The sequence below is a fragment of the Palaemon carinicauda genome, chromosome 16 (genome assembly GCF_036898095.1).
Source record: "Palaemon carinicauda isolate YSFRI2023 chromosome 16, ASM3689809v2, whole genome shotgun sequence".
Classification (NCBI taxonomy): Eukaryota; Metazoa; Arthropoda; class Malacostraca; order Decapoda; family Palaemonidae; genus Palaemon; species Palaemon carinicauda.
The window spans coordinates 114,527,132-114,552,107 of NC_090740.1; the positions used below are offsets into that span (position 1 = coordinate 114,527,132).

Here is a 24,976-nt window from a genome sequence, read left to right on the forward strand (position 1 = left end):
GATGTCTATTACAGTTAGAAATATATTTTTCGAGTTATAAAGATGAGTGAAACATGAAGAATAGTAAAAACTATTTTTCGCATGTGGAGCCAACACAGCTACACGACTTAACATAAAATACGCTAACTTAGGTTAGGTTGTATCCCAGCTTTGTGAAATATGGTTTTTCATGCCTTCCATCTTGTTTCAGTTAGCCTTATAACTTGAAAATATGGGTTGCAATAGTTATGATTACAGGTAAATTTTAAAAAGGCCTGGAACACCTTATTCTCCATGGAAGGGCTATGGGTTATTTATCCCTTTTACCCCCAAGGTAAGGTTAAATTTCGAGCACATTTTGCTATATATTTTTTTTAAATTGCTCCCTCAGCCTTAATTTTTGTCATAGAGAGGTCAGGTTGGTCTCATTCTTTTGGAAAATGCCTGAAGTTTCTCATAATGTTATAAAAAAACATGTAAATAAGTGTTCTGCTAGAACGCACCGGTACGTTCTTTGGGGTCGAAAGGGTTATACAAATAACCAATGAACTACTGTATTCTCTTTTCAGGTATTCAGCATACATATCTTCTCCCTCTCTGCCTGAAAGAAATTTAGTTTAGCAAATACTGTTTAAAATTGAAAGTGTATGATGCCATCGAAATTCAGCTTTGACTAGATTTAGGAAATCAGGTCGGTTCAGCGATGGGATTAACGACTCTATGGACTACAGTACATTAATTACTAGAGAAATATAAACACCCACTTGTTTCGCTTGGGCCATTGCAGGAATCGTACTTTATGTGAAACTTGACTATTCAAATGGACATTAGCGTGATGGTCTTCCCTTTGCAGCATTTCTTCGGAAGTTGAAGATTTTTTACGACGATTTTTAATTTGTTAGAAATTTATTGTTAACATTTATATATTAAAAATGTCACTGTTCTATGACATATCTGATATTGTAACAACTTCTGCGGTAAGCCATTACAAAAGAGAACTGATGTCTGATGGCTCTGTGAAGATGTAAATGAATTATAAACAGGGTTATACTGTGAACTAACCTAACTTAGGAGGCAAATGTGACAACCACCACGGGTAGAGCCCTCAGGAAATGACAAATTTGGAAATAATTTCTATTTTTCATAACCATATAAACCTGAAGCTCTTTACTATTGAGATACATTGCAGCTGTTGCCAAAATTTATCTCCATAGTAAAGAGCTGAAAGGTTTGTATTTAGTGCGGGAACAAATGATATCACCAAACACTTTAAAGAAAAACCATATATGATTAATTTTTCCTTGTTCCAACACGGAGTACTTACCTCGAACTACTTTTTTAGGAGTATCTGGGATCTCCTCCCAACCGACCAGAGTTTTGTGTAGTTTACCCTACTCCCGTTTTCTATGAGGGGTAACCTCAGGTGGAGTGATACCTGCCCTGAGGCTAATCCCGGGTCAGAGAGCATGCTTGCTCAGGTCTCGATCTCCAGTAAGTTCTCTGGTCGCGTCGCGATAACATCTCGACGCTCTCTCCTTACCCAGTGCGACCCTTTGTGTCTTACGCGGTCCCCACGTGGACCCAGTGTTTTCATTCTATACCCTTTCCTACCCTTCTCCTCTGTGTTCGTCGTGTAGGGGTGGCTTATGTTCTCCTACAGCCACTTGTCCGGAGTGCGAGTCCTGGAACGAGGTGCAGTGGGTGCGCTTCGGCACCAAGAAGAAGAAGGCGTCCAAGAGGTCACATAGGAAGCCGAGCCTCTCCTCGCAGCTTACTTCTTCCGATGCCTCGTCGGATGGAGCTTCTCAACCACCTTCCCTTACCCAGAGTAGGGGACGAGGTAAGTCAGTTGTGGGGAAGAGGCCCATTGCTCTTCCCCAGGAGTCTGAGTGGGTGCGGTCCTTTGATGCACAAGACCAAAGATCACTATAAAACTGGAAAGGGACCCATAGAAGTGCTGTGATGTCATCCACTAGTGATGTTAATGCAAATCATATCTGGTTCTTCTATAAAAGGGAAGTGCCTAGTGCCTTAACGCATCTTTTCACAGATTTCTACATAGACGAAATTAGGGCTTTAAAATTTGAGGAAACTGATTTACTGCTTTTGGCATTTAAAGACCTTGCATATACAGTATAGCACATTATTGACAGTATCAACCACACTCAGTCAAATATTCTTCACCATTATTTACACCTTAGTAGCCTAATTGTCAAAGTGTATACAGTACTGTACATTATTTCTAAGAAATGCCAGGAGAAGTAGGATTATGGTGAATCAGAGTAAAGACATCAACACCATTTTGGGAAAAGTCTTCCCATCTTAGGACAGACTGCGCGCTTCCAAGAGGTGGCTTTCCCATCTGCCAACACAGCTTTGGCAGAAGTTACTCGGACACCAAGCCTCCCTTGAACATTTCGTTCCAAGTGGTTGTCTCCACCTGTGGTCTCTTCAATGGTCACAAGACAGTGACTCTCCTCTTTCATTAGTTCCGATAGGGGAGGCGTCCAGACTTGGTCTGGAGTGGTGGCTGGAGGGGATGAAACTTAAAAGGCTCACCCAGCCATCACTTCCATCAGAACTTCATTTGTTCATGGACACTTCGAAGGGAGGTCGGGGAGCTCACCTCCTACAACACCTAGCATCAGGACCATTGACAGACAAGGAACGTAGATGCCACAGTAACCCGTTGGAGTTTTGAGCGTCTTTCCTCGCTCCATATATAAACAAACAAGGTAGTACTGTTTCTCTGCAGCTTTGCCTACTGGTAGTGAAGATTCACGATGAGGCAGTGCTCAGCTCTATTCTGATAGCTCGCTTTATTCCTGGCATGATGAACATAACGACAGACATGCTGAGCAGGAGGGCGTAGATCGTTGGATCAGAATGGACTTTGCATCCTCAGATAGTGAACAAGATCCTGACTTTGTGTGGTCGACCTATTCTTAATGTCCCTAAATAGGAAATTTCCGATATACTGTATTGCTCACTTGTAGCAGACCCAGACGCAGCATTTGAGGATGCCTTCTAGCACCCCTGGGACAGCCTTGATGTCTACACTTTTCTGCCATTTTGCCTGATAAGGAGTGTCTTGAACTGAGTCCGGTCCACTCCCAACCGCAATATAAATACTGTAGTAGCCCTGAAATGGCCCCTCGTGGAGTGGCACCTAGACCTTCTACTTCTAAATAAGACTCCAAGAAAATTGCCTCCTTTCCTCACCCCGTTGTGCAAATCTCACATCTAGATATTCCACAGCTCAGAGCCTCTATTCCATTGATAGCCAAATTTTTATTAATTCTTAGGATTAGTGGTGAAAGGGGTTGAAATTTCCTCTCTAGCAGGACTGACAACAATATGCTCATACAAAGTTTTGAGCAGTCCTGTCCTCCAATGAAGGTGAGACCACCGCCCTGGAACTTTACTAAAAGTCTGCGGGCCCTTAAAAAGGTACTTTAATGAATGCGTGAGGCTTGCCTTAGACAGGAACCATACCCTCAAAATTGTTGTCTTGCTCACCTTAGCCTCCACCAAACGGGTTAGTGTGCATCTTAGCATTGCTCATGCTGAGCTCTGAAGACAGTTCTTGTTCTCCTTCGTCACTGAGATTTTAGCTTAACCCAAAATCCGTCGGTTCCTGATTCCAGGTTTTTTTTTTGTTTTAAGGTCGTGAGCCATTAGAGCAGTCCGGAGTTTTTCTTGCACGAACAGCGTGTGAAGGGCCGCATTGATTTCTAATTCGCGTGGACAAAACATCACAGATTCAAACCCCTTGTGTAAAGCGGGCCTCAGTCTTAACATTGTAAGGTCACACTTTATCAAAGTGCATAAAGTATTACAGGCCTTATATGCCCATCAAAACCCCTAGCTGCTTCCACAAATGGATCCTTATTTGCCTGAATGTGTGGCAATCTCCATTTCAACCCTGCATTAACTACATGCTTTCTGACTCCTCTCTCAATTCCTCCTCAGTCTGTGATTTCTAGGTGCTGTCAGTCATGAGGATTTTGGACAGTTTTAAGTCCTTTTTTTTGATAGTTTTCGCCTCAATGAATGTGTAGATTTAGTTTTAAAGAGTTAAATCTCATAACATTTATCAAAGAGCTTTGCCTAACTAATTAAGATTAAAGTGCCTTTGTGAGATAACTAATCCTAAGTCATGTCCTATGACTACCCATAGTCTATGGCATTGTACTATGTTTAGCTTAAAAGGTTTAAGGGCCACTCATGAATGACAGAGGAAAGTAACAGTGACAATACCCTAAAGACTGACCATAGTATATATGATCAGTGCTCAAGCCCCATTTCCATCAAAGCTAGGACCAGGGAGTGCCAAGCAATGGGTGCTGATGGCTCAGCAGGTAGACCTCTATGCTCTACAAAACTCCCCATCCTTTGCTTGAAAGGATGGTGAGGTTGCAGACTCTTGAAGAAACTATTGAGCTTGAGAGGGTCACGAACCCGAGTCTGGCAGAACGCTAGGCAGGGATGTTTCCGTTAGGTCATCAAAAAGCTTTAATATTAATAGAAAATGGGATATAAGTCATTAGAAGGTTTGGAGAAGAGTTTAAAAATATATTATCTGACAAGTATGAAAAAGGAAGAGGTTATAGTTGGTCCTACCATGTCTAAAAAAATTAATATACCAAGTTTGATTCTGTACAGTAATCTTTTTGGGGGAATTTCTTAGCAGTTAATCATGTATAATCTAGATAACCTTTCACAAGCTTGCATATAACACTATATGCTCAAAAATCCCCATTTACCCACTGTAATTAAGAGATTCACAATTATTTCTATTCACTGGAAACAATTTGTCTGACAGCCGTTTTGTAATGAAACTTTGTTCTGACACAAAAACAAACCACTGTTCTTTACATAGTAGAAGATAATATCACAAGCTGGAACACTGTTATAAAACTTATAACGAGGTGTCAACAACCGTACTGTCTGTTACTATAGTAGAACCAAACGAAAGTGGCGGGTGAGAGAAGCTCTTTTCTCAATGCATCGTATCTACATCAAAATATTTCGGACAGCATACCTTCAAGACCCCCCTCTGAAGATATGAAGAAGAATCTGACCTGCGGATTAACTGATTTAGCGTGTTAGACTAATCCTGCTTTTTTTTCGAGACGAGTTTGACAATTAACTCTTAACCTTTCAACTCCTGGTCATTTCCATTTTTATAGTTGTAATTATCAGTTTACTGGAATTATTTGCAATCACAGTTTTATGTGCAATTTGCTTCCCTCATGACAACAAAGTTCGTTCTCTCTCTCTCTCTCTCTCTCTCTCTCTCTCTCTCTCTCCTATGACCATTTTCACAGGCCATTTTATCTATCACATATTCCTTTTCTATTCGAGAAGAACTTGACTTCACCATTTCAAGAAGCTCACTTTTTCGTAAGTCATCTGTCGAAATTTCTCCTTTTTTGATCAGCCACTCCTTTATAATGTGTTTTCTATACGAAATCGTCGGTGCTTTATCAATGATTACCGAATGGTAGGATGCGTTATCCATTACGATAACAGATGAAGGCGGGATGTTTGGTAGCAGCTGCGATTGAAACCACTCTTCAAATACTTTGCTATTCATCTGGTTATGGTCATCACCATCGTTGATTGCCTTAAAAATTAATGCTGCATTATGCACAAACCCTTCCTTTGTACCGGCCTGCACGACTATCAGTATAGCCCCTTTGCCGGTAGGGGGTTAACCCCTATTGCTTTTTTCCTCTCTTTTGTTTTTCAGCATTTAGTAACAGTATAGTTCTAATTTAGCCACGTCTCATCCAGGTACACGATAGTCTGATTCTCGTTTTCGTATACCTTCCTCATAACATGCAAAAACTTATTCCTTGCAGCTGACACATCACTTCGTTCTAATAAAAAATTTCTGCCATTCACTTTCCCATGATGAAATCCGATTTCATGCAAGATTTTTCTAAGAGATTTACGACAACCCTTAAATTTAATGTCTTTGCGGGCTTCTTGCAAAACAGTAGTTATGTTGGGTAGCTCTTTTCTAACACGGAACTTTAACACTATTCGACGTAATGCATCCTTGTCAAAATCATCCAGATCGATCACTGGTCGAGGACGAATTCTTTTCTTATCTTTGAACATACGTTGTCCAAATTCTTTTTCGAAATCATTTTCTTCCTTAATGATTCTCTCAACAGTCCTTTTTGGAACTGCTGTTGCTTCACTGGTACGATCACAACCTTTTGTCGCGTCAATTAAAGGAGCATTGTTTTTCTATTCTTTAGTAAAATGTCTGTGAACATTATCAACGATTTCCTTGGCTGAAGAAGAGAGAAAGCTTTTTGTAGAATTTGCCATTGTAAGTACTGTCAATTGACTGTCTACTACTTATCCGAATCACTACTTTATATACGGAGAGATGAAATACCAATTATAAACAAGGTTTGTTTGAAGTGACATTTATGGCTTTTGATGACACGATCGGAGTCCTAATCTTATAAGCTGAAAATTCATTCCTCAAGGGCTTTAGATATGAAAGGCTAGATTGTGGGATTTAATTTTTGACCTAAGCTCTGGTCTGTTTTCCGATAATCCGGCATTACTCTTTTATCTAAAATCTGACTTTTATTGAATTATCAAGAAACTGACACCTGTTGGATCCCCTTCTCCTGTATGAATACTATGTCTTTGTATATATATTTTCATTGTTGATTTTAATGATGTCCCCAATGGATGAAACTACTAACTCCAATCAAGTCTCTTAATTTTCCCTTCCTGGCTATACTACATATTTATGCTCATCACGTGTCAACTTTCGTGATATATATATATATATATATATATATATATATATATATATATATGTATATATATGTATATATATATGTATATGTGTGTGTGTGTGTACATATACATACATACATATATATATATATATATATATATATATATATATATATATATATATATATATATATATATATATATATATATATATATATATATATATATAATTAAAGATTGAGAAACAATCCTATGAAGAAGACTGACGGAACGAGGCCTCTCCCCTTTAAAACCTTAATCCATCTTTTGTTTCAGGAATTCTCTAATCCACCCTGTCCAGGTAAAATGACCGAAATCGACAGATTTCCACACGATATACTCTGTGTCTCACCCGCCACTTTCGTTTGGTTTTACTATAGTGGGTAGCGGGGGAAACACTGCCCTCCCCCCATTCACTGCAACTCCACTTTGATTTCAGGTGTGGTTGAGAGTGGATGTTGCTTCCGTGCTCCAGGAACAGGCACTTGCTAACCTTTTTTTTTTTTTTTCCTTTTTCCTTCTCAAGTTTACGTTTTTGAGGATGCACAACATGCATGTTTGTCCGGGCATAGCAGGCCACTCTTGCTTTCATGTCTGAAGTAGAGATGGATCCTCACCGACTTTATCCTACATGCAGAGGACACTCTTGCATACAGGCTTCTCCATGCGATGAGTGTTGAGTAGTATAGCAGGAGGAGGAATAAGTCTAAAAGGGATTCTCTCCCCTGGTACTCTCCCCTGTCTCTTATTGTGCGGCTTTCTCCAGGAGATGATCAAGTAAGAGGGTTGGGCAACCCTTGAGTCAAGAAGCTCTTCCTTCCCTTGGTTGGGGAGTACGCATCCCAAGGCACTTTGTCTCTCTTGTGACTTTCCTTGGGATTTTGCCATCCCCTGTTGAAGGACAGGATACTGGTGTTGGTCCATGGGCCTCAGTAGGAGAGTGTTTCTGCTCCTGGCAGGGTTAACTTCAGGACTTCCATTCTAGAGCTGACAGGAGGAATTCCTTTTTGCTCAGTCTCTTTCACCTTGACCTTCGTCCTCCGTAGCAGATCCTCTCTCGCCTGAGGATCTGCTGGGTAATGCTCCCCTTGCACACAATCCTTTCAGATTGAGTGTGCTCCCACAGCATGATGACATACATTCCTGTCTCCATCCTTCTGAGCCTGCCAACACCTTGGAGACTTTCGGTAGATGCCCTCTCAAGTGTGAGAGTTTGTCTTCGTCTGTGAGGCTGTCTCAGAAGCTCCTGCGTGATTTGTCGCCAGCACGCTCTAGCTCTCTGGAGCTCATGGACAATCACTCTCACGATCCTCCTGCTGACCAGTTTGTTGCCCAGCATGCCATTGTAGTCTCTTAAAGTGCACCAGGTCCTATTATCATTGCACTCGCCTGGCTGGCTGCCTTGATAATGCAGTTTGTCATATGTCTGCGTGCCCCATTCACCCACCTGTGCCTCGCATCTGCCCGTACATCCATGACCGGGTAACAGCACACCCAAAACATTGCGACAGCACACCCACGTCCGGGCGACCGCGCAACAGCTTGCTAGCAATCACTTGAGCATATCTTGTCAATTGAGGTTGCGTATGCTACTCAATCAGACACTTCGGTACTGCATGCTTTAGATTTGTAGCACAAGGCTTGCAGTCCACTCGCGAGCCAACAGCAGTTTCTGGCGAGGTCTTCTTGTTGCAGGAGATCTGCACAGTGGTTACTGCCACCTTGCCAGCTTCGAGAGATCCTGCCGTTTTGACATTTGATTAAGACTCGATTCCTGAGGAGGTATCAGTGTGCCTCCGAGTCTCCCTCAGGTACATTCAAGGTTACGCCATACAGCAGGGATCAGAGATGCTTCCGCTAGCAAGACCGCTCCAATTTGCCTCCTGATGCCAGCTCCCAAAGCGCGCTCCTTTGGAGCATGTGTGCAGGTTGCAATAACACCTTGAGGCACAAAAGTTAAAGCCAAGAGCTGCTGAACTAGATTCTTTTTGGGTAAGATTTAGAGGTATACCCCATTCAGATCACCCAATAGGCAGGTACCAATCACTGGGGTATGCGTTCCACCCTAGTACCCACAGGACATTGAGGTCTCCGAGAGAGATCTCGTTCGTCAACTCTTATAGGCTATCACATACTGAGTACAGTATTAAGAGAGGGCTCCTACCACCACTGCCTCACAACCGAAGCCCATCCGGGTTCAGGCCATTGCTAAGTCTATTTAGACTAAGGGGGCAACCCAGCATTCTTTTCTCCTTTACCTCTTGGACGGTCAAGAGGAAGGTGACCAATAATACACTCACTTCCTGGATTAGGTAGGTCATTGACCTGGCCATTAATCGTTCCCCTTTCGACAAAGAAGGGCACGGCCCAGAGCTTATGTTGTTAGGGTTGTAAACATTTATAAAGAACCTTTCTGTGATGCACATACTAGAAGCGGATGTGTGGAGACTCTAAACTACCTTCACAGCCCACTACTTGCAAGACACAGCATGCGTCCCTAGCTTTTACTCTAGGCCCTGTGGTAGCTGCTCAGCAAATTGTATAGCTACATTATCTCCTTCACAGGACTATAAGCAGTTGTTTAAGTTTAGAGGTTACACTTTTCGGTTGGGGTGGCTGGAAAGAATGACTGGAGTTTTCTTTGCTTCATCTTTTCCTCTCTTGGGGTACAACAGCCAACTCCTTGTCACCTGGAATGGATCAACTGTAGGCAAGCCCCATATAGTTTGTATCTATAACATTATATCCATTGATATTTCTTGTTAGGTCCCCATTCTCCTCACGAAAGGGAGATGATATCTGGTAAACCTCTCGGTATATTCGCAAACGTATTGCTCATGTTTGGCTTAGATGGTGTCACAGTGGAGTTCTTGCTCTCACTTTCCACTTTGTATGGCTGTCAAGCAACTGGTTTATGGGGAGTTGGGATGCTCATCTCATGCATTTTCATGATCAGATGGAGCCATCGTGGGTAAAAAGTAGATGTGTCTCCTATGTAAAGAAAGAGGATTTGTATTTGTACCGGAACAAATGACAAATTTGGAGGTAGATTATTTTTAATTTTTAAATATAAAACTTACCCGCTGGTTATATAAAAGAGCTGAAGTCCCTGACGCCAGGGCAGAAAATTCAAATCTCGCGCTATCGAAGATACGCCAGGTGTACCAACCGCACCCTAGCGGTAGAACAGGTGGAACTACACACCAACTCCAGTTCTTCTCTCTGCCGTCATAGCTGACTGACATACAGAAGTTCGCTCTCGTGTTTTTACTCTCTTGGGAAGTTGTTTGGTGATGTACAACGTTCTTTTTTGAGTTTAAGCTATCGTTGATTAATTTTCCTTGGTTCTTATCTTGAAATCTTTTTGTTTGAGATTTTCTTTATTGTTTTTTCCCTTACTTTTTGCTTGTCGGTCTCTCACGTTAACTTTAAAATGGCCGACTCCTCCCCTGCTCAGCGTAGGTGTGTTAGTGAGGGTTGTCGTACACGACTTCCTAATGGATCTATTGATCCTCATTCTATTTGTGTAAAATGTAGGGGTAAATTTTGTTCATTAGATGATAGGTGTAATGAGTGTCTTTCCTTAACTAATGATGATTTTGTTACTTACGATCGTTATGTTAGGAGATTAGAGAGAGATAGACTTAGGCGTAGTTCTTCCCGATCTGTGGATAGAACCTTACCTAATTTACCTGTTCCTAATCCTGTTCCTTCCCCTGTGGTGGTAGATCAGGAACCTACTATGAAGGACATGTTTACTGCTATTTTGTCTCTTGGTGAGAAAGTTGAGTCCTTAGCAGCCGATAGAAATACTATCTTTTCAGAGTTAAAGGTATTGAAAAACCGTGATCCTATCGGAACTGTGGAAAGTGTTTCAGTGTCTGATGTGGTACCGAGGAATCGTGACTCTCTCGGTGTTGTGACAAGTGTTGATAATGTGATTAGTGTTGCGGAAAGTGCGTCGACTCGAGTGTCTGATGTGGTACCGAAGAATCGTGACTCTCTCGGTGTTGTGACAAGTGTTGATAATGTGTTTAGTGTTGCGGAGGGTGCGTCGGCACGATCTTGTCGTTCACCTAGCCTTAGACCTCTTTCGAGCTCTCGAACCCATGGGAGAAGTAATGTCGAACGGCTTAAGGGAACGAGAAGCATCATCAATCGTGCAGACGTCCCCTCGAACGTTCCTGTTGCCGTAGCTCAGGTCGTTCACCCTCATCGTAGGAAAGGTGAGGTTCATACGTTATCCCCGTCTTCCGATGAAGGGTCGGGGAGTGAGATCTGGCGGCGAGCGTCGAGACCGCTTAAACGCTCCCATGTTGATTTGGACGCGGCGCGTCAAAACACACAGCGTCGGGAATCGCCTGTGCGGCCAGGATGTAGTTCGTGGGGTTCACCGGAACGTTTCCGTTCTCCCAGCGCTTGCACTCCGGCCAAACGTTCAGATCACCGTGTTCGTGCGGATATGATTCCTTCCGATTCGGACCTTGTAACTATTCATGCACCTCCTCTTCCATCGGATTGGCTTTCTTCCCCTGAAATGCGTGGTGACATTAGTGCGAATCTTCCTTCTAGGAGTTCTGTTGATCCGAAATGGACTGCGCTTTTGTCTATGAAGGAACAACTCTCTTCGTTGATGGATTCTTATCAACCAAGTGTTGGCGTTGTGTCTGGGCGTTCGATGTCAGACCAGTTATCGCACAAACGTTCGATGGTATATGGCCTTGACGAATTATCACTTAGACGGTCTCCCATTCACAGTGTTCAACGCCAGGTTGATTTTGATGAGTCGCGTCAGAGAGTTTTGGTTGACCAGTTTGCGTTTTCTGGTCGCGGGGAAGAGCGTCGGCGTCGACAAGTGGACGAGACGCGGCAACAATTTGAAGTAGTGGATCGCCCGCGGCAACAACTTTTGGACGCGGCGCGTCAAAACATTGGTTTACAGCGGCGACATCCTGACTCCTTTGATCGCTCGCAGCAACAGTCCTCGGACTTTACGCGACCTCGCGGCGATCTTCAACAGTTACCTTCTGATTTCAAGCGTTCTTCTGTTCAACAACAGTTGAATTCTAAGCGGTCTAAGCAGTTGTTGGTTGAGGATGATCGTCTACATGTCCGTGTTTCGCATCAATCTACTTCTACTTCTCCCCACCAAATTGACTCAGATGTTGGCCTTGACAGGCAGTCCCATCCAGACGTTGTTCCTTCGGTTCAGGCTGCAGCTGTTGCTGCACTGCCAGAAGACGAACCAGAGGAAAAGTCGGATGAGGATAATCCTATTGAGGAAGTCTCTGAGAATGAGGAGGAGAAGCATTATCAGCATGCTGTGGACCTTCGCAAGTTTATGCTTATTTTGACTGGAATTTTCCCGGATTCTTTTACCCCTGTGGCCCCTCGTTCTCCGCCTTCTGAATTCATCTTAGGTAAAGCTACTAAGGTTCCAGTTTACACCAAGATGGTTCTTTCTCGATCTTCTAAGCGGGCCTTGAAGTTAATGGGTTCTTGGTTGGACTCCAAGAAAGCTTTTGGCAAGACGGCCTTTGCCTTTCCTCCCGCTAGGTTAGCCTCTAAATCTAGTGTGTGGTATGAGACTGGTGAAGTGTTGGGCTTGAGTTTTCCTTCATCTGCCCAAGGGGATTTTTCAAGTTTGGTAGATGCTTCTCGTCGTCTTGCCTTAAGGAAGACGAAGATTTGGTGGTCCATTCCAGAGTTCGACCATTTGCTTAAAGGTCTTTTCAGGGCCTTCGAAGTTTTTAATTTTTTGGACTGGGCTTTGGGGGCTTTGAGTAAGAGGGTCTCTGATATGACGGAAACGGACACTAGTGGTTTGGTTCATTTGATGTCCTGCTTGGACAAAGGTGTGAGAGATGGCTCCAACGAACTTGCTGCCTTGTTTACAGCTGGAATTCTCAAGAAAAGGGCCACGATGTGCTCCTTCCTCTCCGCAGGAGTGTCTCCCTATCAGAAGACAGGCCTTCTTTTCGCACCTTTGTCTAATTCTTTATTTCCTCAGGATTTAGTGGGCGAGGTGGCTACTGCTCTCACTCAGAAGGCCACACATGACTTAGTTACTCATTCGACTAGGAAAGTTTTGCCTCCGTCTTTCTCCTCTCGAAAACCTAAGGAATCTTCTTCTGGGTTTCGTCCTCAGTCCTTTCGTGGGAAGCCCTCTGGGAGAGGCTCTTTTAAACCAGAAGGAAGGAAACCTAGAGGCAGAGGGGGCAAGTCCGGCCGAGGTAAAGTCTGACTGCCCTCTCCTTCAGACAGCAGTGGGGGCCAGGTTGACTCACTTTTGGGAGGCTTGGGAGAGGAATGGAGCGGACCCCTGGTCCGTCCAGGTGTTAAAGGAAGGCTACAAGATCCCCTTCCTGACCAATCCTCCTTTAGTCACAGATCCAGTGGATCTTTCGCCCAAATACAGAGAGGGTCCCAAGAAACAAGCCATGCTTCTACAGATGTCTCTTTTATTAGAGAAACGAGCAATAGAGGAAGTGCAAGATGTTACGTCTCCGGGGTTTTACAACCGCCTTTTTCTAGTACCCAAGAGTTCCGGGGGGTGGAGACCGGTTCTGGACGTAAGTGTGCTCAATGGTTACGTCAAAAACTCGACGTTCACCATGGAGACTCAGAAAACAGTTCTGGCAGCTGTGAGGAAGGACGATTGGATGGTCTCTTTAGATCTTCAGGATGCCTATTTCCACCTTCCGATTCATCCCAGCTGCAGACGTTATCTGAGGTTCATGGACGGAAACAAGGTCTTCCAGTTCAGGGCTCTTTGTTTCGGACTTTGCACGGCTCCTCTATTGTTCACCAAGATCATGCTGAACGTGGCAAGCATGCTGCATTCGAGGGGAATCAGGGCCTCTCTGTATCTGGACGATTGGCTGATAAGAGCCTCCTCAGCCGATTGTTGTTTGAAGGACCTCAAGATGACTTTGGATCTCTCCAGAGAACTGGGTCTCCTGGTGAGCTCGAAAAAATCACAACTCATTCCATCCCAGGAGATTCTTTATTTGGGGATGGAGATTCACAGTCGGAGTTTTCGGGCTTTTCCGTCGTCGGTGAGAATCCAAGCAGCCCTCCTAAAAGTACAAACGTTCCTGAAGAGAGATCTTTGCTCCGTCAGAGATTGGATGAGCCTTCTGGGGACTCTCTCGTCGTTAGAGAAGTTCGTGACCCTGGGGAAGTTGTTCTTGCGTCCTCTTCAGTTTCATCTCAACCGCCATTGGAAGAAAGGGGACAGCCTCGACAGGGATTGCATTCCCATCTCGACTTCCATCAAGTCTCATCTTCAATGGTGGAACAACGAGCCCAGACTGAAAGAAGGCTTGTCTTTACTTCAGAGGAACCCAAACCTCGTGTTGTGTTGCGACGCCTCCAACTCGGGGTGGGGAGCCACTCTAGAGAAGCAGGAACTTTCGGGGACTTGGACGGTAGAGCAAACCTCTCTCCACATCAATCAAAAAGAGCTTTTAGCTATTCATCTGGCTCTCATCGGCTTCGAAAAGCAGATCAGGGGCAAGGTAGTCCAAGTCAATTCGGACAGCACGACAGCTCTGGCCTATATTGCGAAACAAGGCGGGACCCACTCTTGGCCTCTGTTCGAGATTGCAAGACTGCTCCTCATCTGGGCGGAGGAAAGGAAGGTGACTCTTTTGACGCGGTTCATCCAGGGAGTCAACAATGTGAGCGCAGACAGACTCAGCAGGAAAGGTCAGGTTCTCTCCACGGAATGGATTCTGCACCCGGACATCTGCAAGAGTCTGTGGCGGTTATGGGGTCGACCTCTCGTGGATCTCTTTGCCACCGCGAAGACCAAACGACTAGAGTGTTATTGCTCTCCGGTTCCAGATCCCGAAGCTTTTCACATAGACGCTTTTCTGATGAACTGGTCACACATGGAGGTTTATGCCTTTCCTCCGTTCAAGATCCTTTACAAAGTGATTCAGAAGTTCGTTTCACACGAGGAGACCAGAATGACACTGATAGCTCCGTTCTGGCCGTCAAGGAGCTGGTTTCCAGAGGTACTGGAATGGATGGTGGATGTCCCGAGAAGCCTCCCCATGAGACCCGATCTTCTCAGACAACTTCACTTGGCCCGAAATCATCAAAACCTCCGAGCTCTACGTCTGACTGCCTTCAGACTATCGAAAAACTCGCTAGAGCTAGAGGATTTTCGAAGAAGGCAGCCAAGGCAATTGCAAGGGCAAGAAGGTCTTCAACCATCAAGGTGTATCAGTCCAAGTGGGAGTTGTTCAGGGAATGGTGTAGAACTAACGCGATTTCCTCTTCCAGTACATCGCTTTCCCAAATAGCGGATTTTTTCTTGGACCTTAAAACTAAACATAACTTCTCGTCATCAACTATTAAAGGTTACAGGAGTATGTTGGCGACGGTTTTTCGACACAGGAACCTAGACCTTTCTGATAATAAGGATCTATGAGATTTACTTAGGTCTTTTGATACGACCAAGATGATTCAAACGGCTCCCATCGCCTGGAATTTGGATGTTGTCCTTAAATTTCTCATGAGTGACAGATTTGAGCCTTTACACTCGGCTTCATTTAAGGACTTAACCTTGAAAACCCTTTTTCTAGTTACCCTCGCCACTGCGAAAAGAGTTAGTGAAGTTCACGCTTTAAGCAAGAACATTGGTTTTCGGAATGGGAAAGCCATTTGTTCTTTGCAACTGGGGTTTCTGGCCAAGAACGAAAACCCTTCTCGACCATGGCCCAAATCCTTCGAGATTTCTAACCTTTCGGATTTGGCTGGCGATGAATTGGAAAGGGTTCTCTGTCCAGTTAGAGCTCTACGTTGTTATGTGGACAGAACTAAGAATCTGAGAGGTAACTCAGACGCTCTGTGGTGTGCAGTTCGGAAACCCTCGATGCCCATGTCCAAGAATGCCTTGTCTTTTTTCGTTAGATTGTTGATTCGAGAAGCTCATGCTCAGTGTGATGAGTCGGATCAGAGGCTCCTCAAAGTCAAGACACATGAAGTCAGAGCGGTAGCGACTTCGGTGGCCTTTAAACAGAACCGTTCTCTGCAAAGTCTGATGGATACAACATTTTGGAGAAGTAAGTCTGTTTTTGCATCCCATTATTTGAAGAATGTTCAGACTCGCTATGAGGACCTTTTTACGTTGGGTCCTTTTATAGCTGCTAATGCGATAGTAGGTGAATGATCTACCACTACGTTCCCTTTTTTCCTAATACCCCTTTTCTATCTCTTGGAACTCGTTTTTTATGGTTGTTTGTGGAGATTGGGCGTCAGTCTTCCGCAATCTTTGATTTGGCTAGGTGGTCATTTTGTTCCTTGAGTGCACCCGGAACAAGGGTATTGGTTGAGGTCCTGTCATGTTATAGGTGTTTGTACCGTTTGACAGCTCCTAGAGATTTTCAGCCCGAGTGGATTACTGGATCTCTTAAGGATAGCGGACGAAATGAGGCAGAGTATCATTGCTGTCAGCTTCCTTATCAGGTGAGAACTGCTTAAGTTTATTGTATGTAACCCTTAAGTGAATTTTCTGTATGTAGCTGTCTCTGACCCGCCACCAAGGGGTGTCAATCAGCTCTTTTATATAACCAGCGGGTAAGTTTTATATTTAAAAATGATATTTTCATAATAAAATAAATTTTTGAATATACTTACCCGCTGGTTATATAAATTTAACACCCTCCCTCCTCCCCTCTAGAGACTACCTATGGTATGGCTATGAGGCATGGAAGAACTGGAGTTGGTGTGTAGTTCCACCTGTTCTACCGCTAGGGTGCGGTTGGTACACCTGGCGTATCTTCGATAGCGCGAGATTTGAATTTTCTGCCCTGGCGTCAGGGACTTCAGCTCTTTTATATAACCAGCGGGTAAGTATATTCAAAAATTTATTTTATTATGAAAATATCATTATTCATAACTATACAGACTTGAGTTCCTTACACTAATGTTATCCGTCATCACCTAACCCCCGGAAGTCCTATCTCTAATCAAAATAGAACTGTAGTGAAGGAATTAGGTAGTGGTGGTTCCCCGCTAGCTACTGGTACAATTGTTGACACCTCATTAAAAGTTTTATAGCTGTGTTCCAGCTTACCCTGTTATCTTCTCCTATTTAAAGAAAGAGTACTTACAAATTTGTAATTTGAATAAAGAATGTAAGTACAGTGAAGCTGAATGCCTGTACTCTGGTGAAGAGTTCCCATCCACGCAGATAACACTGGTACAATTAAATATGTACAATACAGGTATGGCGGCTCAACTTGCAATTCTGTTTTCTATGTTGAATGTAGTCACCGATATGTTGCAAGTTATAAGGTAATTAAGAAGATATGTACTAACCTAAATTATTATCTAACCTGACCTAAATTGGGGTTGGTGGGATTCCGTACCCAAAGCTAGCATTTAAAAAAAACTTGTACAGTAATTACATTTAATTGAAAATGGAACTTATCCTGCAAAATTTTCTCGAAAGAAATGTAATTGGTAAGAGTATTCAAGGTCGGTTATATTGTTATATCCTGATACCACCAAGAACCCACTCGAGTTTATTAATCAAGGCTGGAAACTACAGTCACTCCTGCATATCTATATCTCGGGGATTTTTTATGCACAAAAAATGCAACTAGTTGTTGATGGTTTTTAATGACAGTCTATTATACAACTATTAAAATAGGAAACCATGTGTTCTTGATATATATAATATGTAGCTTGAGAATAAGTTGCTGTCTATTTTGGTTTATCAGGGCTTTTTATTTGTCATGCCATACATTATTTTTGTTTACCGTTTTAATTTGATGTTTAAAAAAGCTTTGTTCCGTAACCGAAATACAAACCACGCTATTTACTTTGGGGTTTACCTTTCAGCGTAGCTGAAATTGACGAGCCAATAGATTTTAACGAGGGTTAACTACCCCCGCGCTAGTTAGCGGAGGTAGGGGAAGGGGTAGCTTGCTACCCCTCCCCCCCCACACACCGGTGATTTGCTTCTCTTCACTTTTGGCTCGGGCAATGAACAGACGTCTCTGTCTATTGTCCTCGTTTTTTGACAGCCTTAATCTCTTTTTGCTTTTCCTCCCCCTTCTGTACATCCTTCGGAGGGGGAAGGGGGTGCTACGGGCTCTCCTGCGGCTAAGTCTCCCCCTCGGGGGAGCACTCTGACTGAGACTCCTCTTCAGAGGACTGATGATCCTGACGACCTCCCTCGTGGCCGCCTTTGCCGTAAGCCTCATCGTCCGCTTCACCGCAAGGGCCTCCCGTCTCCCTATAAGGGTGTCAAGAGGCGCCTTTTCGAGTCTTCTCCTCTTCCGTCCTCCGATGGGGACTCTCCTCACCAGAAGCAGTCTGTAGCAGCCGCGTCCTTAGACCTCTCCGGGGATCGTTCACGTTCTCCTACGCCTTCCAGACCTTCTACTTCCTGTGTAGACGGCCAGCAGCCTGATCTCGTCAGCCGACGGGCACCGGTCCCTTCGGGGCAAAGGGATGTCGCACACGGTGTGGGCACTTCCCTTGCGTGTCAGGGTTCCCCTGCGCGCCCTTCTGCGCGTTCACGCGTAGTTACACACCAACGCTCTCCTGTTCGCCAGCGCTCTCCTGCTCGCCAGCGCTCTTCTGATGATCAAGGCCCTACTGCTCGCCAGCGCTCTCCTAAGGATAACGAACATCCTCCTGTTCCTGCTGCGCGCCCAGCGCACCAACGGTCTCCTGAGCGCACTAGATCTCCTGCTCGTCAACGCGCACCTGCGCTTCCAGTTCCTGACACGTGCCCTGTGCGCCCACGCTCGCCCACACGCCCTGTGCGCCCACGCGCCCTAGAACTCCGGTTCAGGACTTGGGCAAGGACTTAACTTCTCCTTGCCCTCGCGATCCTGCTCGTCAGCTTTCTCCTGCGCAGCAACGTGCGCTGTCTCCTGCGCGTACATCTAGAGTTCCTGCACGCCCACGCGCCCACTCGCCTCCTATTCCTGAGCCCACTCGCGAGCGTTCGCCTTTGCGCGTCGCGCCGACAGTTCCTGCGCAGCCTTCTACGCGCCGTCTCCCTGCTCGCCAGCGTTCTCCAGCACGACAGCGATCTCCGACGCGTCAACTTTCTCGTCAGCGATCTCCTACGCGTCAGCGACCAGCAGATCCGGAGAAACATAGGTCCCCTGCGATCAGCTCGCCCACGCGCGGTCGCTCGCCTGCACGTTCTACGCGCCATTGCTCGCCAACGCGCCATCGCTCGCCAACGCGCCATTGCTCGCCTGCGCGCCAGCATTCACCAACGCGCCATCGATCGCCCACGCGTCACAGGTCTCCAGGACACTATCGGTCCCCTGGCCTTCAGCGGTCTCCTGAGTGCTCTCGTTCGCCAACGCGCCAGCGCGCTCACTCGCCAGCTCGCCCACGCGCCAACGTGTTCACTCGCCCACGCACTCACTCGCCTGCGCGCCCGCTCGCGATTGCTCCCGCGCTCGTTTGTCTTCGCGCGATTGCGCGCCCGCACTCCAACAGCCCCTCGCGCGTGACTCTTTCGTGTCACCCTCGTGCGAGCGTCAGCATGACCCCCGTTCGCGTCGGGTTCCGCAGCTCGCGGCAGCAGCAGGGACGCATCTTGCCAGGTCGCAGTCGGGATCGCCTCCTCCTAAGCGTAGGTCTCTTTTGCAGGACAAGGAAGGACCTTCGGAGAGGTCAAGGCAACTTTCTTCCCCTTCCTTTTTTACAGGCAGGTCCAGTTGTGTCCACTCCGAAGGATCGCCCGATCCCCTTCCCTCCAGCTGGAATTTCGGACTCTGTGTCCGTGTCTCGGCAGTCCTGGTTTGGTCCTTTGATGCGGGCGTTAGTGAAGGCTATGAAGCCGGCACTCGCCGATCCAGGATACAAGCGAGCGACGGCCTCGCCCCCGCTGAAGAGAAGGAGAGGAGTGGACTTCGTGGTGACTTCTCCCAGGGAGAAGTTGGTTCCCAAGAGGTCCGTCAGGAAGGCCCCGTCCCCTTCGCAGTCTTTTTCTCTTTCTCCCGTAGACGAGGCTTTTCTGTCCTCGGGAGAGTCCAGTGAGGCGGCGGTCTCCCCCTCGGCACCAAGGGGGGAGTCGCCTCCTCGTGGAGGAGAATCGTCTCGCGCGGAAGGTGCCTACCAGACCACTTTGCTGGAGTCTTGTATCCCGCCCAGGAGGGAACCCAAGGACTCCAAGACGTTGCCTAAGTCTTCTGCACGTATTCATCAGGAACCAGCTAGACCCCGGGAGAACGTCCACGTATCTCCCCAGGAAGAGCTTCCGGGGACAGGAGACTTAGCTGCCAGTCCGTAGGGTGGAGAACAGCAAGAGTCTGAGCATGCCTTCTGGCAGGTCCTGGGCCTGATGAGACAGCTCAACGGGTTCATGGACCCTGTGATCGCCCCCCGTGAAGGCAAGGACACGGTCCTGGATCAGGTTTATGGGACTCAGAAGCCCCCAAAGGCCAGCGCGGCTCTGCCCTGGTCCCAGGGGCTGAAGAGTGCCAGAGCCAGGGCTAATGCTCGGCTCACAGTACTCGCTACCTCCAGTCGTTCCTTTGCCGGGAACAAACTCCTCCCACCTCCTCGTCTCCAGCAGAGGAGGTATTTTGAGATCATGGGGGAGTCTAGTCTCGCTCTTCCCCTCCACCATTCGGTAGAAGAGCTTACTAGGGGAGTTCCTCTTGAGAAGCTCTCCGCCCGGCAGGTGACATTCTCGGCGTCGGAGATTCTAAGCCATGAGAAGGTCGCGAAGTGCGCCATGCAGGCCAATTCGTGGCTGGATGTCTGGCTAGGTTCTCTGGGCATCCTATTGCGCTCTGAGGATCTGTCTAAGGAGAGCAATAGGAAGGCCCTGGTGACCTTCCTCCTCTCGGGCACTCGCTCCATCGAGTTCCTGGCGCATCAGGTTACCAACCTGTGGGTCAACTCCGTGCTCAAGCGTCGTGATGCGGTGACCGAGAAGATCTATCCGAAGGTCCCCGCCGTGGACGTCAACAGGCTCAGACACGCCTCCCTCCTCGGGAGGAATTTGTTTGAGCCCCAGGACGTGGAACGTACAGCTGAGAGGTGGAGAGGTGGAGGAAGTCGAGTCAGGACTCCCTCCTCCAAAGGGCCCTTGCATCTCGGCCCCACAAGCCTCCAGCTCCACAGCAACATCAGCAGCAGCCTCGCAAGACACCGAAGCAGGCGCCGGCAGCTAAGAAAGTGGTGTCTAAGCCCCAGCCCTTTCCTGCCAAGGACAAGAGGGGCGGTAAGTCCTCCAGGGGAGGCAAGACTCCTAGTGGGAGCGGCCGCGGCCGCAAGCGCTAGGAGTGGCATTCCCCCCGCGTGTCCACCTGTGGGGGGATGCCTTCAAAGTTGCGTGCACAGGTGGCAGCAACATGGGGCCGATGCTTGGACGGTCTCCGTGATCGGCCAAGGATATCGCGTCCCATTCACGACATCTCAACCTCCCCTGACAGCGAATCCAGTGTCGTTGAGCTCCTATGCCATGGGATCAGTAAAGGGGCTAGCCCTTCGGGCAGAAGTTGAGACCATGCTCTAGAAGGATGCTCTCCAGGAGGTCGTCGACTGCTCCCCAGGCTTCTTCAGTCGACTCTTTCTTGTAAAGAAGGCGTCTGGAGGCTGGAGACCCGTCATCGACCTCTCAGCTCTGAACAAGTTTGTCAAGCAAACTCCATTCAGCATGGAGACAGCGGACACGGTCAGACTTGCGGTGAGACCACAAGACTTCATGTGCACACTGGATCGGAAGGACGCATACTTCCAGATCCCAATCCATCCGTCTTCCAGGAAGTACTTGAGATTCTGCCTAGACAGCAAGACCTACCAGTTCAAGGTGCTGTGCTTCGGTCTCTCCACAGCACCTCAGGTGTTCACCAGAGTGTTTACCCTGATTTCGTCGTGGGCGCACAGGAACGGCATCCGTCTCCTCCGTTATCTGGACGACTGGCTGATCCTAGCAGACTCGGAGTCGACCCTTCTTCGACACCGAGACAAGCTTCTTGGACTTTGCCAGGGTCTGGGGATCGTGGTAAATCTTGAGAAGTCCTCTCTGCAGCTGTCCCAATGACTGGTTTATCTAGGCATGTTGTTAGACACCAATCTCCACAAAGCCTTTCCATCAGACGACAGGATAGCAAGGCTGAGGAGGGTGGCGGAACCCTTCCTCAGGCGAGAAGAGCTTCCTGCCCAATCGTGGTTGCGTCTCTTAGGTCACCTGTCCTCCCTGGCCCGTCTGGTTCCAAACGGCCGTCTCAGGATGAGATCCCTGCAGTGGCGGTTCAAGTCCCGGTGGAATCAAGGAACCGATTCCCCGGACTTCCTGGTCCCGATAGGACCTTCGGAACAGGCGGACCTGCGGTGGTGGCTGGTCGACGAGAACCTGCGAAAGGGAGTGGATCTTCTTGTCCTCCGCCCGGAATTGACACTGTTTTCGGACGCATCAAAAGAAGGGTGGGGGGCGCACATTCTGAACCAGAGGACCTGAGGCCTTTGGTCAGAATCAGAAAAGTACCTGCACATCAACCTGCTAGAAATGAAGGCCGTTTTCCTGGCTCTTCAACAGTTCCAACGGACCCTGGTGGGTCTCTCCGTGGTGGTGATGAGCGACAACACCACGGTAGTGGCTTATATCAACAAACAGGGAGGTACTTTTTAGCAGCAGCTATCCCATCTTGCAGTAGAGATTCTGAGGTGGACCGAAGTCCACTCGATAACACTATCAGCTCGCTTCATTCCTGGCAAGAGGAATGTGCTCGCCGACAGTGTGAGCAGAGCGACGCAGATAGTGAGTACCGAGTGGTCTTTGGATCCTCAGATAGCCAACAAAGTCCTGACTTTGTGGGGTTCCCCAACCGTGGATCTGTTCGCGACAGCTTTGAATTTCAAACTGCCCCTGTACTGCTCCCCAGTCCCGGACCCCAAGGCACTCTGGCAAGATGCTTTCCAACAACGGTGGGACAACGTCGACGTGTACACCTTCCCACCATTCTGTCTGATGAGAAGGGTGCTCAACAGGACCAGACTATCGGTCAACTTGTCGATGACTCTGATAGCTCCGCTGTGGCATCCCGCGGAATGGTTCCCGGACCTTCTGCTGCTCCTGACGGAGCTCCCGAGAGAACTTCCCCCACGACACGAGCTACTCAGACAACCACATTGCAACATCTTCCACAGAGCCGTAGCATCGCTTCGGCTTCACGCCTGGAGACTGTCCAGCGTCTCCTCACGGAGAGAGGCTTTTCGCAACAGGTTGCAGAGAGGATGTCTCGGCACCTGCGAAAGTCCTCAGAGGGAGTCTACCAGGCGAAGTGGAGAGTCTTCTGTGGTTGGTGTTGTGGGAGTGGTATCTCTCCACTCGATGCCACTATTCCAGCAATAGCGGAGTTTCTCGTCTATTTGCGGGAGGAAATGCGCCTTTCGGTCTCAGCGGTGAAAGGCTATCACTCAGCCTTAAGCTTGGCTTTTAGGCTGAAAGGAGTGGACATTTCTTCCTCGCTGGAACTCTCTTTACTCATACGTAGCTATGAGCTTACCTGCCCTCAGTCGGAAGTGAGACCTCCTCCTTGGAACGTGGTTCGGGTCCTCAGGGCTCTTAAGAGACCTCCCTTCGAACCATTACGCCAGGCCTCTGATTGCCACCTGTCTTGGAAGACGGCTTTCCTGCTCGCTTTGGCCTCTGCCAAGCGAGTTTGTGAACTTCATGGTCTCTCGTACGACGTCGCCCATTCAAGGGGATGGGGGGAGGTAACGTTCAGGTTCGTCCCTGAGTTTGTTGCCAAGACTCAGAACCCTGGAGTGCCGGACCCACGGTTCGACTCTTTCAGGGTCGCGAGTCTCCGTTCTGTAACAAGCGACCCAGACCAGCTGCTACTATGTCCAGTGAGGAGTCTGAGGTGTTACTTGAAGAGAACAGCTGCAGTTCGTCCTCAGGTGCAAGCATTGTTTGTTAGCACAGGCAGGACGAAGAGGATGGTCACCAAGAACACCATCTCGGCTTGGATTGGAAGGGTTATCCATCACGCCTTGAATCCGGACCCTCCTCCGTCACATCGCCTTAGGGCACACGACGTCAGGGGCATCGCTACGTCCCTGGCCTTCAAGAGAAACTTCTCTGTGACGCAGGTACTTCAAGCTGGGGTCTGGAAGCGTCAGACGACCTTCACAGCCCACTACCTGCAGGACGTGTCCCACAGGAGCCTCGATACTTTTTCTATCGGCCCTGTGGTGGCTGCACAACAGCTGGTCTAACCTCAGGCTCCTTTATGGACAAGTAGCTGTAGGTTGAGGGCGTTGTTACCCGGTTTTAGTCTGCGTGAATGAAAGAGTATGTCTGACCCTTACTTCTTTCTTCATCCTCCCCTCTCTTGGGGAAGCAGCATCCTGGTCTCTGCATAGCTGACCTCAACCTCTGCAGATAAACCATGCTTCCTTGTGTTCCTAGTATTAAGCTTAATACTGTCGCGTCCCCCATACCCTGACGAGGTGGTATTGGGAACGTCCTATCCTGGATTCCTATCTAAAGGTCTCAAGGTCAACTTCATAGGACGAGTCACGCTCTTTCCTCCACGCACAAGTTATGTAGGCCACACGTTCCTTGTGAAGCGAGGAACTTGTGAGGTGCAGGGACTCCCTTTCTCGAGTGATGCTCACTTGGAGTCGGAGTCCCCGGGTAAAGCCAAAGTCAGTAAGGCTGGGGACTTTCCACCCTTCCTAAGGGGTAAGTCACCCAATGTAAATAGCGTGGTTTGTATTTCGGTTACGGAACATATGACAAATTCGGAGATAATTTGTATTTTTCCTAACCACACAAACCTTAGCTGTTTACGCATATTTGCCTGCTAGCCCTGACCCCCAAGTCAAGTCCTACCTCTAAGTGAAGTGAAGCAAATCACCGGTGTGTGGGGGGGAGGGGTAGCAAGCTACCCCTTCCCCTACCCCCGCTAACTAGCGCGGGGGTACTTAACCCTCGTTAAAATCTATTGGCTCGTCAATTTCAGCTACGACGAAAGGTAAACCCCAATGTAAATAGCTAAGGTTTGTATGGTTAGGAAAAATACAAATTATCTCCGAATTTGTCATGTTGGTACTTCTTTATTTCACTCATATGAGCAAAGTATTTCATTTAGGTCAGAAAACAAAATGCCTCTTGATTGAATTAAAGCTGCATACTTGCTCTTTCTAACTAAAAAGTGGAGGCATGCACTTAAGAGCATTT

General features: G+C 47.3%; 1 protein-coding gene across 4 annotated transcripts in view; it reads left to right on the top strand.

Annotated features, from left to right (window-relative positions):
• The window catches only part of LOC137655816 (tubulin polyglutamylase TTLL5-like), a 179,235-nt gene that overhangs the window by 83,864 nt on the left and 70,395 nt on the right, over positions 1-24,976 (top strand). The window lies entirely within an intron of this gene.